Source organism: Nicotiana attenuata, unplaced genomic scaffold (assembly GCF_001879085.1).
Source record: "Nicotiana attenuata strain UT unplaced genomic scaffold, NIATTr2, whole genome shotgun sequence".
In the NCBI taxonomy this organism is placed as follows: Eukaryota; Viridiplantae; Streptophyta; class Magnoliopsida; order Solanales; family Solanaceae; genus Nicotiana; species Nicotiana attenuata.
In genome coordinates, this window is record NW_017670968.1 from 22,179 (window position 1) to 39,527 (window position 17,349).

Sequence of the window (17,349 nt, forward strand, 5' to 3'; positions counted from 1 at the left end):
AAAGTACTTTTAAGTATTGTTTTTAAGCTAAAATGATAAAAATAAATCAAAAGCTAAAATTCTTTAACTTATGACTTTTAGCTTAAGAGTAAGTCAAAACAAGCCCATCCAAGCGGGCTCACAATATGAATCAACTTTGTTTGAGCAACTACTATTTTTTTAGTTTAATCATATTATATGAGGGGATTCATCGGTGACTAATGCATATTCAAGCTTAAACACTAAACCTGTACATTCACCTTTTTACCACACTACGATAATAAACAGCCAAGTTTATCACGGGGGAAGAATGTGTATTATTACTATAACTATCATTCATCTGGTCTTGAATTGGTTTGATCTTTTACAAAAATCAACTCCTCTAAATACTTAATAAATTTGGTTCTTGGATAATAAAGTATGATCCTTCTCTTAATTTCGCGTAGGGTTTTTTCCGAATTAAAAAAACAAGAAAGATAATAAGTATTTCATACAAAGAAGACTGTAACGAAATGGTGGTACCTTGAGCTCCCAAAGTAGTACATTGTTGTCAAAGTATTAAAGAAGTGCCAAGTCAGGATGAAGTTTCAGTATTTATAGTTTAGTCCTACTTTTTATGTTATTTTCATTAGTTACCCCACTAGGTAGTTCTTGCTTTTATACTATGTTAGACTCATTGTAGAACTTATGTTGAATGAAAATCAGAATTTTTATCTTTTAACTTCTTTTCTCTTTCTTTAAATTTCTCTTTCAAGTTTTCAATGGCGAATCACCATGGGATTCGCTACAATTGGTATCAGAGCCGACGATTCTCGGCTATTCATCAGTGTTAATGACAGAGTCCAGTGGAGGTTCGAATCAGTTGGAGCAACAGATTCAAGCTTTTATGGACAGATCGAACAAAAGATTGCAACATATTGAAGAATGGTATCAAAGTCGTTTCCGGACCTTCCATACTTCACAAAATCAGTATAACTTTCAAAGGTCGGAAAGTGAGCAGCGGGTTTCCGGCAACCCGTATGCATATCATCAGTATCCTGGTATTAATCCAAGTTTCTATCGAGATTCCTGTGGTAATTTTACTGGTGGATTCACTAACCCAACTGATAGAGGATTGAAATATCTCTATTCACCCACAAGTGTTTACTCTTACCAGGTTCCATATGCTTATCAGATTGACAATAACAATCCGAGTTTCTATTTCGTTCAATTCTATGATGGTTCGGTGGTGTCAATGACTGCCACTGGGTTAGATAGCTTACTGAACTTAGGTGCTAAGTATGTGGAGACTAATTGCTCACAGACGGATTTTCAATCACTTAAAGCACCTCTAAACTCAATGGGTGGAATCGAAATGGGTTATGATTATTTAGAGACTGGTCACCCTCCAATGGAAGATGGAGATTCAGTAATGGAACATATAGAAAACAAAGAACATCAGGTGTTTGACAAATTGCAACAGCCGTTGGCATTGTCGAACGCCACTACTGGTTTCCTGAAAGTTAAGGATGAAGATGTGGAGGAGAAAAAACAAGAGGAAGACCAGATGTTTGATGAAAGTTCTCGCACAAATAAAACTCTGGAAATTAGCCCTAATGAGATCAAAACTTGCGATGTAAGTCATGTGATTCCATTTTCCACCAACTACGTGCTTGTCTTTACCATTGAAGACCAAAATTCTTTGAAACTAGATAAGGAAGGTGAGGAAAAGCCATCAGCACTATAAAATGAAGGTGCTGAAGTTTCTGAAAAATAAGGTATGCAAGGTGTTTGATGAATGTCCTCAAAGGGACGAAGCTAAACTACAAGCTGAGTTTTGGTCAACCAGAAGAAAGAATGATGTTAGAAATACCGGAAATAGGGTACTTGAAGTTGTAAAGTTATCCATGGGAGATTCCTTAAAGAATTTTGATGTGAACAATGATGGGAATTTTACTTTACTTGAGTTAGGTCAGTTGCTGCAGGTTTTGTGCGTGAACACCAGTCATGATTCATCCAAAATTGTGGAATATTCCTTGTTTACTTTGCATTCCAATTTCTGTATGGTTGAAGATGTTTATCGTCTTTCTAGAAATCTTGGAATGTTGAATACACGATTGATTGTTTGCACTCAACAGTATCGAGAGTCACTATTTTATGGTACTTCGAGCAATCCCGTGTTTCTTTTCTTGAGTGGCTTACTTTGTTTCTGGTCCGGAATTTTTGTGGATATTTGTGGTTGGATAGGAGGTGGTGGAACACCATCTGCTGATTCCCTATGCACTGAAGGCCAACCAAATTTTCTTGCAAGTCATTTCAAGGGAAGTTTTCTATTAAAATGTTTCATGGCTCTCAATGGTGATATCAAGTGCGAACTTCCTGATGTTGGTTTTCCTGCTTTGGGAGATTAAGGAGTTGGTGTAATAGCTCCTAGGATGTTGAGACTTGCTTGTTGGATATGGGATTATCTAAGAAGTGGTGCATATGGTTTCCTGCTTCCGCTTTCTAGAGATGCTGATAGTTCCTCCACTGCTGCTATAGTTGGTTCAATGTGCTAGCTTCTTATAAAAGAAATTGCAAAGGGTAATGAGCAGGTAACAACAGATGCCTTTCTAATTGGCCATTACACTGATGGTCAATTTCAAACAGTTAGCAAAGAATTTGATAAACATATCATTAACACTGTATTTATGGGATCTGAAAATAGTTCAAAAACTACAATCACTCAGGCTAAGGTGTTGGTTAATAAGATTCCATTTGTTAGACCCCTTATGGATTGCAGTAAGAAAAGGTGGATAGAAAAGGATCAATACTTATTTGAAGTCTTGGAGAAATATTACGGAAGAAGGGAATATTGCGATGTTTGTTCATTGGTCTTTTGCGCACTAATATTTTATCCTCTTCTGAAGTATAGGATATTGATGCTTATCACTGATGATAGTGGAGCAACAGGTACTCAGCTGATGTTCTAAATGTTAATACCACAAAAGAGGGGGGGTGATTTGTGTGGTACCCAATTTTCAATCTAGAAGAACCTGGTTCTTCTAGGTGTACTTATTACTACTGTTTGAGGAATTAAAAGTACATAAAATAAAGAACACAGAGATTTTTACGTGGAAAACACCTGGCTCAAAAGGTGAAAAAACCACGACCTACTACTCAGTAGGATTTTCCCAAACTTCCACTAAAATCACTGAGCCAAAACAGCATTTACAAAACTCTTGTAAACCTAAGGACTAAACTCTAATCCCGTTGTGGCACACAGCCTCAGCTGTTGCGACAACTTCAAGTTAACTCTAACTTGAATACTCAAAGTACCTAATACAAATGCTTCTATGAAAGCTGAAAGGTACAAGTTTAAATCACCTACTACAATTGAACTAGAATAAAAGAAAGACACAATGGAATTGGTTCTTCTATCTTGTTCAAGTAGCTTCAGGAATGCACACTTGAATCTCACATAAATTGCTTGCCAAATTGCCTCGCTCTTTTGCTCTTAATTTAGTTTAACTTCTGCATTTGTGCAACCACTGTAAAAGAGAACAATCACTTTTATTTAACGAGTTAGTAGTTTGAGTTTGATTAAGACTCAATTGCTGATCTTCCATCGAAGTTGAGTCCTTGAACAACACAAACTCCAACCCTATCCTTTATCCGGATTGTGTTCTCTTCTCATAAGGAGACTTTCACTCCTATCCAGTATGCAACCTTTTCGATTAGTTCAGGAGATATTGCTGCTTGATCACTGAGACTTATCTCATTCACGTGCATCTCACATGTATAGGTTGATAAATACTGTGCCTCACATGATGGACCTGGTCCATGACTGAGTTCATTTGTCATTCTTCAAAACTTCACCTGAACTTGGGCCAACAAATTTCCCCTTTTTGATGATGACAAACTCTGTGCTTTTACTGATCAAAAAATCTGTAAGAACTCAGCTTAACCATCAACACAACTTAGAATTTTAACTTATCATCAAGGACCACGTTTAATTAGGTTATAGATATCACATTATTCAGAATAAAGAGTAAAGCACAATATCTCTTCTCCTTTTGGCATCATCGAAAAGTTGCATACCCAATGTGAATCCCAGATTTTAATAATTACTCATGGCCACTAAGGCAACTGCAAGTGAAAACATGAATCAAATTATCAATAATCAACAGACATATCGAACTATTAAGATCAAAAGTTGCATAGAACAAGAGAAACAACAGTAGTCATTGATAAGGATATGTTTCCACAAACAAACCACAAAAAGAAAGAAAAACTTCCAAAACATGAGCAAAAAGAACTGAAACATCCCTAAATCGGGTCACTGAGGTCGTTGGGGGTTACTAGACTTGATCTAAAGACAAGTGCTGGAAGGCGTAGGGCTTGGAAGAACTAGATGGTTGAGATTGGAGAAGGTTTAGCATATTCTGAAGCATTCCATCACTCTTCTCCTTTTCTTTTGCTAGCTCAGTTATAAGGCCATCTCTCTCGATCTCCAATTCAGCCACACGTGCCTTGAGCCTAGCAATTTCATCATCCTTAGTTCCACACTCCTGAACCAAGGCCTTAACCTTGCTATTGATAGGTGTCTTCAGAGATGAACCAGGTTCAACTGGGGTGGCATTGACTGGAGAGTCACAAGCTAGAAGAGTCTTGACGCCAAAATGATCCTTGCTTGATCCCATCTCCCATTTCTTCAAAGGCACATTCAGCCTGTCCAGAACAGTAGTCAATATGAACCCATATGGACTTGCATGAGCCTTGGAGCCATTGATGACCCTGTCTAGTAATTTGACAATAAAAGCAGGCCAATTGATCTGCATTCCTCTCACAAGGCACTCCATAAGAACCAGGTCCATGTAGTTGGCAGTGTGCCTTCTCTCCTGTCTGGGCAGTAGACACTTGTTGACAAACTCAAACAGGACCTTGTGCTCAGGCCTCATCTCACTTTTCTGCACAAACCTGGCTTCAGGCACATCTTCAGCAGCTTTAGCATCACAGAAATTCCGAGTGATTAGTAGGGAGAGAATCCAGACATGGCCACCTTTGCCTTGTATAATCATCATACCCTTCATTAGGTATGTCCAGAATCTCACCAAGTTTGAGTGCATCAAACTCCACTTTTACTCCTTTCACCAGGCCGGTGACTACCCCATTCTTCATAGTGGCATTTGCCATAAACTCAATCAGTTCCTTCCTGGCCAGCCTTCCATCCATTTCCAGGACCATGTCCTTCCACCCTTGTGCAGTAAGAGCATCCACCAACCTCCTCATTCCTGGTTCATCCAGGTCTTTCAGCAGCCTTCCTTTCAAAAAAATTCTTTTGCCAAAGATGGCAAACCTGTCTTGTTCTTTCTCAGATTCTTCCTCTTCTTCTTCACCACTCCATTCTTCATCTTCCTCAGTAAATTTCACCTGTTTGCCTTTCACTGCAGATCTTGTTCTCTTGGCTAAAGAGGGTTCAGCAGGTACAGGTACAGAGGAAGACTTCTTTGAAGAAGTCTTGGTTCTTTTTGATTTGGGTGTTGGAACCTCTTCAGTTGTTCCTCTTTCTTGATGGACCAGTTCCATCTCCTCTTCTTCTTCTACTACTTCAGAGCTTTCTACAACCTTTGCTTTTCCCTTCTCCCTCTTTTTCTTCCTGCTTTCTTCCAGAGCTTTCTGTAACTCTGCTTCACTTTGCTTGACCCTGCTTCTAGTAGCTCTTCCCTTAGGCACTGAAGGGACAGTAGGTTTTGGGGATGAAGTTTTGCTTTTCTTGGTTGGCTTCGAAGCAGTTGGAGCCTTTTGTGAAGAAGCTTTTCGGTTCTTTGGATCATAACTAGCCCCAACCCTCTTCAGAAGATCAGCCAGGGTTTCCTCAGCTGATGAAACAGGTTCTTCTTGTTGCTTGTTTAGATGAACAAGCCCTTCAGCCGCCTCCCCAGAACCACTTCCCCCTGACTTGATGCCACTTTTTTTAATACTCCCACAGATAGCAAGAACTTTTTCTTTCCCATTACCCCTCTCATCACCACTTGCTCCCTCTCTCTCTCTCTTTTCCTTTCTTTTTACCTCCACTCCTACTTGATTCAGCCACCTTTACATCTTTAATAGGACCAACTAGAACAAACCTATTTTCAATGCTTTCAACTACAGTAGAAGATACCACACAAGAACTTACCTCACCAGGGATTTCTTGAATTTTCTCAGTGTCAGAAGACCCATGTTCTTCACCTTCACTGGCAGAAATAAAAGCTTCAGACTTAGAGTTGGAGTCAGATTCATGAGCAGGGCTTTCTTTCTTTTGGCTAGCCTTCAGTCTCTCATTTAGAACTTTCCTTAGGGCTCCAAATACTACAGTTTTTCTAGCCAACATTTTCTGCCTACGCAACCTAGGTTTTAAAGATTCACTAGGAGGAGTAGATGAGGATGTGTTAGAGGGGGATGCTGGTGGGGGATTGCCAGGATTATCTTGGGGGTTAGACATGGTTCTTCGACTATGGAAGTGTTTTGGGAATTTCTGAGAAGAAAGGCAATTTGGGATTTCTGGGGAAGAAAATCAATTAGAACTGGAGATTTAATTTTTGACGGTTATGGGATTATGAAGAAGAGGTGTGGTATGTATTTAAAGGCAATTAGTCATAGGTGCAGTAACGAAAGCCTTTTCAGAGGTCAAATAGAGGTCTAATCAAAGTGTAATTCCAGTCACTTAGTAATTATTAGGCGTCGCTAGATTTTAGGCAAAAATCCCGGTTTTTAGAGTTTTAGGAGAACGAAACTGGTTCAATGCTCAACGGATAGAATTTCTGGGAATTCGACAAATGTAGAACTTCTGCTCATGATTGGATAATTAATCTTTCTAATTGTGCAGAGTATAGAAAACATACCTGAGCTTTCATATGAACACATGCTGATGAACCAGGTTCTTCATATAGAATTCTCTTGAACATGCCTCAAATGCCATAATAGAAAAACTTTGTAAGAGATCAGTGAGTCATATATACACATGTCACAGGAGTATACTAATTAAAGTATGAAACTGAGTAAGAATTGATCTAGATATTTACACAGAGTTAGAACTCCTAACCAAAATACAATTTTTTTTCATTTTTTTCCATATATTTTTTTTCATTGTGCATTCTGAACTGGACCTATTAGGTGATCTTAATCATCCCTGATTCCAACGTGTTCCTCTCAAAGTTTTCTCTACTCAGTGTTTTAGTGAAGATGTCAGCTATTTGTCCGTAGCACATAATTCTATTGAAATTAATTCTTTCTCATAGTTATCTCTTAAGAAGTGGTGTCTAACATCTATGTGCTTAGTCCTCTCATGATGAACAGGGTTCTTTGTCATACTTATAGCACTAGTGTTATCACAGAATATTGGAATACATCCCACTTCAATTCCAAAATCTACCAACTGTTGTTTGATCCATAGTAATTGAGCACAACAAGAAGCAGCAACAACATACTCAGCTTCAGCAGTAGATAGGGCCACTGAGTTTTGCTTTTTGGTAGCCCATGACACAAGACATGAACCAAGGAAGTGTGTCATACCTGAGGTGCTCTTCCTATCCACTAGAAAACCTGCATAATCAGCATCAGCATATCCAACTAAATTGAAATTGCTACCTTTGGAATACCAAAGACACATATCAGTGGTGCCTTTCAGATATCTTAGTATCCTCTTGACAGCAATCAAGTGAGACTCTTTTGGATTTGCTTGAAAACGAGCACAAAGCCCTACACTGAACACAATGTCAGGTCTGCTGGCAGTAAGATACAGGAGTAAACCAATCATACCCCTATACAACTTTTGATCAACTGATGAACCAAGTTCATCAATATCTAATTTAGTGGCAGTTGCAATGGGTGTGTCTATTTCTTTAGATTCCTCCATTTTAAACTTTTTGATTAGCTCTTTTGTATACTTCTGCTGATGGATCATGGTTCCATTTGGACTTTGTTTGATTTGCAAGCCTAAGAAGAAGTTAGGCTCACCCATCATGCTCATTTCAAACTCACTTCCCATTAATTTTGCAAAGTCCTTACTTAGTTTATCAGTGCTGGCCCCAAAGATTATGTCATCAACATATATTTGTACAACAAGGAGATCCTTACCTTTTTTCCTTAAGAATAAGGTACTATCTATTTTACCTATTTTGTACCCATGCTCTAGCAGGAATTTGGACAATCTTTCATACCATGCTCTTGGGGCCTGCTTGAGTCCATAGAGGGCCTTGTCTAACTTGTACACATGCTCAGGACATTCCTTGGTTTCAAACCCTGAAGGTTGTTTTACAAACACTTCTTCTTTCAGGTAACCATTCAGTAAGGCACTTTTAACATCCATTTGATGAAGAGTGAATTCCATGTGTGCTGCAAAGGCTATGAGAAGTCCGATTGCCTCTAGTCTTGCAATTGGAGCAAAAGTCTCATCATAGTCTATGCCCTCCTCTTGGCTGTAACCTTGGACCACCAATCTTGCCTTGTTTCTTGTAACTGTTCCATCTTCATCAAGTTTGTTTCTGAAGACCCATTTTGTACCAATGACTGATCTGTCCTTGGGTCTTGGAACTATATGCCAAACTTGACTTCTTTCAAACTAGTTGAGTTCATCCTGCATTGCATTTACCCAATCTGCATCCTGCAAAGCTTCAACAACATTTTTAGGTTCAATAATAGATAGAAAAGCATCAAAAGCACACAGATTCTTTAATTGTGATCTAGTTTTAACTCCATATGTTGGATCAGTGATAATGTTCTCAATAGGATGAGAACTTTGATACTTGTGAGGTTTCACAACCAACTGGTTTCTGCTAGATGTTTCTCCCATGTTCTGTTGTTGAAGAATAGGGTTATGAACAGGTTCCTTTAAGGGATTTATTTCAGTTCCTTTTTGATTAGTTCCCCCTGTCAGGTTGCCCTGTATGGAAGAACCTATTCCATCACCTGTTCCTTCTGTTGGTGCCACTTTGACCTGAGTTGATGCTTCAGTCAAGTCCTTTACCAATCCAATGGCTTCATCTTCATGTTCCTGTCTCTCAGAAAGAATGTTAGTTTCATCAAATACTACATGCACACTTTCTTCTACATACAAAGTTCTTTTGTTAAACACTTTATATGCTTTGCTATGTGAAGAATATCCCAAGAATACTCCCTCATCACTTCTGGGATCAAATTTACCTAGGGAGTCTTTTCCATTGTTGTGCACATAGCACTTACAACCAAATGCCCTAAGATGGGATATATTTGGTTTTCTCTCTTTAAGTAACTCATAGGGAGTCTTCTCTACAAGAGGTCTAGTCATGCATCTATTGATTATGTAACATGCAGTGTTTAGAGCTGTCACACCTCCTTTTTTACACACCACCCCGAGAGATAGTATATAAGGGAGTTTTTCCACTTTAAGTGACATTATTCGAAATGAGATTATTTATTTGTTCAGAGTCGCCACTTGGGATAGTTTATTTTGGTGTCCCAAGTCACCGGTTTATTTTGAATCCCAAATCGAGGAAAATTCGACTTTCCTTGTGAAGTCTGCGAACTAGAAATTCTGACTAAGGAATTCTATTAACCCGGGGGAAGGTGTTAGGCACCCACGGATTCCGTGGTTCTAGCACGGTCGCTTAAACTATTACAATTGGCCTATTATCTGATTTTAATACATGTTTTAGCCTATGGTGCAGTTTTAAATTATTTACCGCTTTTAATTAATTTTAAGGAAGATTGAACATCGTCCAAAACATGTCTTTGGATCGCGTCACATGAAATGCACCCGCAATCCGAAACACATCTTATTCAACGTTTTAGGATTTGGATTTGGGTCACATGAAATGCACACCCGCATTTAGGAAGGTAGTATTATTAAATAACGCGCCTAAAGCAACTAACGCGTTGTTACCTTTGCGAGGGCCATGAAAATTCGCTAAATGGCACGCCTCAAGTTCTAAGTATTTTTAGAAGAAACAGTTAAATGAGGGCCACGCGTTTGAGGTTTTATCCGGCACGGTGCACCTCAATTCTATTTTAAAAGGATATTCAACCTAAAATTCGGAGGGCCATAGGTTGTTTGTTATCTAATTACGGCTCACCTCAAATTAACTATAAGGACTACCAGGATCCACTGATTAAATCAAGCTTAAAGAAATTACAGTTACTTTTAAACTAAGTGCGAACCTAAAGTGTCGCTCAATGGTCCAGTAAAGAGAAATGCCTGATACGTCATTTATTCAAAACCACGCCTGGGCCTGGCAGCAGGCCCAGCAATTACTGGACATCTCCACCTTGAAGCAGCAAACTCCCTCTTATCTCATAATAACTTCGACATTCAGGCCCATAAGAGGTCCAAACTCTACAAAATGCAGGCTGAAGGTAGAAGACCCAGAATCGAGCCCAAATGGACACAAAGGGACATACAAACCAAAGAATTATGCCAAATAAACTTGATCATCAACATCTAACAGCTTGATATGCAGGAAATATTAAATGCTTCACAAATCATCTTGCATTCATGCCTTGCTATCAAACTCCAATTTTTGTGTTGAACACTGATTTCATTAAAATAAAGCATACCCTTGAAACTCAACGCTTAATGCAAACTCTAATTACAGAACATCAGATGAAAGCCCATAATGGATTGATCTTATGAAACCCTTCAACATTAAACTCCTGGATTCCTCTTCACTAGTATTCATGTACCAATTTTACACACACAGACATATTTAAACATGGAACAACTAAACCAACATATGCTGAATCTTCATGCATCAAACTTCAAATATTGCACATAATCACTATTGCAGAAGAAATTGTTTAATCCTTTTCAAAGAGAATTCTACAGCATATCCCACAGTCTATACACACAATAGATTTTAACCATTTTAGCTTAACTTTGAAATAACCTAGACCTCTTTAATTACTTAATGAACAATTAGTATCTAATGCATGCCTATGACTCCATTTAATTGCAGCTAAATATGTCGTGATAGTCCAGGCAAATTACACAACTGAGAGAAATCCAATACAGTTAACATCATCTAACAAGCAGGATATAACTACTGGCTCTGTTACATCAGTTATATAAAGTTTTGAATCAAAGAACTGATGCTAGGCTTCAAACTCCTGTTTTTCCATTTTTCATTATTCAAATTTTCATTACATAATCAGCATGGTTACAAAATTGTGTACCTGAATATGGCCAAACAGAATTAGAAATTGAATCAGAGGTTCAGCAAAGCAGAACATGATCAGCAGGTAAACAACCAGTTTTAACCCAGAAAGTGAAGCAAAATAGTCTAGAAAATCAACTCCAAACCCAGCAATGAACCAGAAGACCTCAACTAGACTCGATTTCAATTCATTTCAGCTATCAGCTACCCAAAATTGTTTCAACACTAGGAGAAATTTCAGAAATCACCAACAGGACTCAATGAAACAGTATTTTTCCTAGAGTTTTCAGTCGTTTGGATTTTTAGGACTTTTAGCTCTTAGAAATCTTTTCTCTGTATTTTCAGCTCTTGGATCTCTAAGGTCTTCCTTGCAAGGCAAGGTGAAGTTCCTTTATAGGCAAGCAAATAGGGCAAACTTCAGATTTTTATTTTGCACTGTAGCCCCCCCCCCCCCCAATTTCATTTTTTGCCAATTAATCCCTCACTTTCTCACTTGATACCCAAGCTAAGGCCTAGAATTTTATAGAAAACCCCTACTAGAAGCTTCTAAATCAATTACCCAAGATTCCCTCCTATCCCCATTTTCTAAACTACCTAAATTACCCCCCAAGTGTCCTGTTTTTACCTTCTACTCAGTGGGCTATGGATCAGTTTGACCCTGGGTTGAATTCTTTATACAACCAGCCCAAGACTGGACTTAAAGGCATACACCTCGAGCCCAAAAGTAATCAAACAAAAATCTGGATTAAAAAATAATGAAAGCAAGAAGAAACAGAAGCAAGTCGAGCAAAATTTTCATGAAGTCCAATTAATGCAACTAACAATTAATAAACTGAAAACTAAATTACTAACAGATTATTGGCCCTAATCAAAAAAAAGGAAAACTAATATGCAAGGTAAAGGAAGGTTCTGAAATTGGGGAAAGCAAAGGGGCCAAACGAAAATGAGAAGAGGTGACAGGGGAGGAACAAAAATGAAAGGAAGGTAAGGAAAAACTCAATAAAAGGAACAGAAAAAGGAAGTACCTACAGTGGTTCGAGCACATGGAGAAAGGAATCTGAATCTTCAATTTTCGCGGATTTGTGGCCGACTATGATATTAATCATGTGTTCTTGATAAGAACACACGAATAACATCACAATAAACCTAAATAAACAAAACTTGAGTCCATAACTTTTGAAAATTAGGGTTCAATCCTTCGATCTAAGATTCGAAGGATTCGGGAGTGATTTGAGGGAAATGGAACTGGTATTTGAAATGAGGATAGGGACGGGGTCCTAGGGTGTTAATTTGGGGCTATTTGGGTGGTGGCGCCGCCGACCGCGACGGAGGATTCAAGGGCAGCGCCCTAGGGTTTGGATATTTTGTCGGTTTTCAGTGAGATTCGAGGGGAGCGGGTGGTGGCATGGGTATGAGGGGGAGGAGGTGATGCTTTGGTGCGATTTTGGTGGTCATCGGAGACCTGCCGCCGTCATGGGGCGATTTCCGGCGGCGGCGGAGGTGGCGTTACTGGTGAGGGTTTGGAGACGAGGAAGGGGTAGGGGAGGGTTTGTTCGGACATATATATATTAAAGACCTGCCCAGTTCCCATCCATTGGATGAAGAAAATCAAGGGCCGTGATTAAACTTCGAGGAAACGGGGTCGTTTGGTGGGGTGTGGCGGCTGGACCGGGTAAGAGGTGTACTTGGGCTGGGTTTTGAGGGGTTTTGGACGGGTTCAGGTTTCGGCCAGCCCAAATTCGGGCATCTTTATTAAAAACTCAATTTCTTTTTAATTTCCTTTTCTTTTTCTTTTCAAATTAAAACTAAAAACCTAAATTAACTCTTAAAAACTAAATTAACCTACCAAATTATATTAGGCTCTAATTAACAATCAACACAATTAATTAAATACCAAATTAAGAAAAACTAACAAACATCAAAGCTAAAAATTAAGCAATATAAAAAGTAAATCATTTTTTTTTTGATTTTTCTATTTTGTAAAGCCCTAATTACTAATTAATCTAAAAATATGTAAAGTTAAATCCTAAATGCAAATGCAATATATATTTTTGTATTTTTTGTGAATTATATAAATTAAAATGCACACAAAATGCAAACAAACACGAAAACTATGTAATTAATTCCTAAAAATCAAGTAATTAAAGGGAAAAATCCTAATTTTAGGAATTCTGTAGGAGTAAATCATGCGAGGCAAAAATCACGTGCTCACAACAGCCTCTCCCCAGAAGCTGTGAGGCAGTTTACTAGAAAGTAGCATGGTCCTAGCCATGTCCTCAAGGGTCCTGTTCTTTCTTTCAACTACTCCATTTTGCTGAGGAGTCCTAGGGGCAGAGAAGTTATGATCTATACCATTTTCATCACAGTATTCAGCAAACTTTGCATTTTCAAATTCAGTTCCAAGATCAGACTAATAGATGCAAGTTGATTTCCTAACTGTTTCTGAGTTTTTCTAACAAAGGTAGTAATCATATCAAATGCTTCATCTTTAGATGTTAGAAATAATACCCAGGTAAATCTAGAATAATCATCAACAAGTACCATTACATATTTCTTTCCACCTCTGCTCATTGTTCTTATTGGACCACAAAGATCCATATGAACCAGTTCCAACGACTTGGACGTGCTTACCATTTTCTTGGTTTTGAAAGATGATCTTACCTGCTTCCCCCTTGCACATTCCTCACAAATTTTGTCTTCCTTGAACTTGATGTTGGGTAACCCTATCACCAAGTCCTTGGAGACTAATTTGTTTAGCTGATTCAGACTTGCATGACCAAGTCTTTTGTGCCATAGGAGGGGATCATTAACCAACACACTTAGGCAAGTGAGTTCATTTTCTGACAGAGTGGACAAATCTACAGTGTAAATATTGTTAACTCTTTTTCCCTGCAAAACAATCATGTCAGTGGTAAGGTTAATCACAAAGCACTTGGTAGAGGTGAAAGCTACAAGATTACCTCTGTCACACAGTTGTGACACACTTATTAGGTTATATTTCAAGCCATCTATCAAGTAGACATTCTCTATGGAATGAGAATCTGTCTTACCTACCTTTCCAACCCCAATGATCTCACCTTTCTTTCCATTACCAAAGGAGACATTACCTCCTTTTAAGTTCTCAAGTGAAAGGAACTGGTCCTTGCTCCCAGTCATATGTTTTGAGCAACCACTATCCATATACCATATTTGGCTGCTTCCTTTCACTTGGACCTACAAAAGAAATCAGGTGTTAGTTTTAGGAACCCAAACTAGTTTGGGTCCCTTTCTATAGGCAAAAGGATGAATCAAATTCCTTCTTGCCCACCCAGGCAGCTTACTTTTCTCTTGAACAAAAGCTTTGTTCTTTTGACTGGCCTTTACTTTCGCATTACATTCATTTTTATAATGGCCAGTCTTGCCACAGTGTGTGCACATTTTATTCTCAGGAAGTGTGAGGTACTTGCTTTTAGGGTCCCACTTTGGTGCTTGAGTCCCATAGCCAAGTCCTCTTTTGTTGCTACTGTGATGCTCTTGCAACCAAGAGAGTGCATCAGAGGCCTTGTTCTATTTGCAAGTTCTTTCTAGTTCATGTTTCACTTTTCCTAGATCTTCTTTTAGGTCTTTAATCAATTCATCCTTCTTATATAATTCTTCCTTCATTTTCCTTAAGTTTTCCGCTAGAGTGAGATAGGTGAGATCAGCTTTCTTCTTTCCTGTTCCTAGTTTCAGTTTTAGGTTTTCAGACCTAAGTTCTAGGACACTAGTGTCAAGTTCAAGAACCTGGTTCTTCAACTCAGCATTTTTGCAATCACTCTCATTAGCCCTAGACTCTAGACTTTTGCATTTTGCTTTTAGAATCACACATTCCCTAGACAGATCTTCCTTTTCATTGTTGATTATTTCAGACTCATCAATGAAGTCTAGTAACAACTCAGATAACCTTTCTTTAGACAGAAATTTAATCTTGTCTTTGAGATGAAGAATACTTACCTCTTGTTGAAGGTTGTACCTCTTGAATAACCCTTTCCTCTCATCAGGTACTTTTTGAAATCTCTAGTGATCATAGCCATCTCATCATCCTCCAGATTTGAACCTTCAGCAATTCTGAGAGCTAGACTTCTCTCCTTCTTGGGTGTATCCATCTTCATAGTTTGCCTTCTCAGTTCATAAGCAGTAAGGTTTCCAATCAGCTCATCCAGCTTGAGGGTAGCAATATTCTTAGATTCTTGAATAGCAGTGATTTTGCTTTCCCATGAAACTGGTAGAACCCTTGTCAAGATTTTCTCAACCTTGTCTTCTTCAAGGTTAATTCTTCCAAGAGATTTAAGTTCATTTGTCAGTGTAGTGAACCTAGTATACATCTTATGGATAGTTTCTCCTTCCTTCATAGTAAAATTTTCATATTGAGAATACAGCAGTATTCCTCTCGACCTCTTCACTTGAGGTGTTCCTTCATGAGCCACTTGCAAGGTGTCCCAGATTTCCTTAGCAGTGGTACAGCTTTGGATTCTGCTGTATTCATCAAGACCTAGTCCACACACAAGCCATTTCTTGGCTTTAGCATTTTTTCCCCACTTCCTCAGGTCTTCAGCAGTGCAGTCAGCCCTTGTCTTTGGCACATCAACTCCTTCAACATTCTTCTTTGTGGTTGCTAGGGGACCATCAGTGACTATGTCCCAGAGTTCATAGTCTTCCCCTATGATGTGATCTCTCATCCTGTTCTTCCACCAAGAATAGTACTGACCATTGAAAAGTGGAGGCCTAGCATTGGATTGCCCTTCCCAATTCCCAGGTGGTGCACTCATGTTGATCTTCTCCTAAGGTGGTAGCTTCTTCAAAGATAACCCTCTCTGATACCAATTGATGTTCTAAACGTTAATACCACACAAGAGGGGGGTGATTTGTGTGGTACCCAATTTTCGATCTAGAAGAACCTGGTTCTTCTAGGTGTACTTATTACTACTGTTTGCGGAATTAAAAGTACATAAAATAAAGAACACAGAGATTTTTACGTGGAAAACACCTGGCTCAAAAGGTGAAAAAACCACGACCTACTACTCAGTAGGATTTTCCCAAACTTCCACTAAAATCACTGAGCCAAAACAGCATTTAAAAAACTCTTGTAAACCTAAGGATTAAACTCTAATCCCGTTGTGGCACACAGCCTCAGCTGTTGCGACAACTTCAAGTTAACTCTAACTTGAATACTCAAAGTACCTAATACAAATGCTTCTATGAAAGCTGAAAGGTACAAGTTTATATCACCTACTACAATTGAACTAGAATAAAAGAAAGACACAATGGAATTGGTTCTTCTATCTTGTTCAAGTAGCTTCAGGAATGCACACTTGAATCTCACATAAATTGCTTGCAAAATTGCCTCGCTCTTTTGCTCTCAATTTAGTTTAACTTCTGCGTTTGTGCAACCACTGTAAAAGAGAACAATAACTGTTATTTAATGAGTTAGTAATTTGAGTTTGATTAAGACTCAATTGCTGATCTTCCATCGAAGTTGAGTCCTTGAACAACACAAACTCCAACCCTATCCTTTATCCGGATTGTGTTCTCTTCTCATAAGGAGACTTTCACTCCTTATCCAATATGCAACCTTTTCGATTAGTTCAGGAGATATTGCTGCTTGATCACTGAGACTTATCTCCTTCACGTGCATCTCACATGTATAGGTTGATAAATGCTGTGCCTCACATGATGGACCTGGTCCATGACTGAGTTCATTTGTCATTCTTCAAAACTTCACCTGAACTTGGGCCAACATCAGCCAAGTAGAGTATCTGTTGAAACATGGGAGTTGGAACTTGTCTTTATGCGTAAACAATTTGAAGGCTCAAATGCTCTTAGCTTCTTCTGGCAAGTCCCTCATTGTGTTGTAATAGGAGCTACAGATATGTTCTTGTGTGTCACTTTATTGTGGTCCATCTCACAAGTGTCTGATTGGATTAAGGGCATTGGGAATGCATTATCCATATCACTGCTGAGCTATTTGAGATATGAGGCTTTATTATCATTGGAGGGAATAGGAAGTTCCATGGTTGAGCAATGGTGTAAGAAGTTGGTGGGTGAACTTTTCCATGTTCCTAATTCATTTACTATTATGGCGTTGTTGTCCATTGAAATTGAATGGAGCGACATGATGTTTCCATTACTGTCAAGGGAATCACTTTATTCAAGGTTATGGTACAAACCCGAGACATGGTGGTGCAATCCAGATACTATGCTATCAGTGCCAGGGAACTACTAT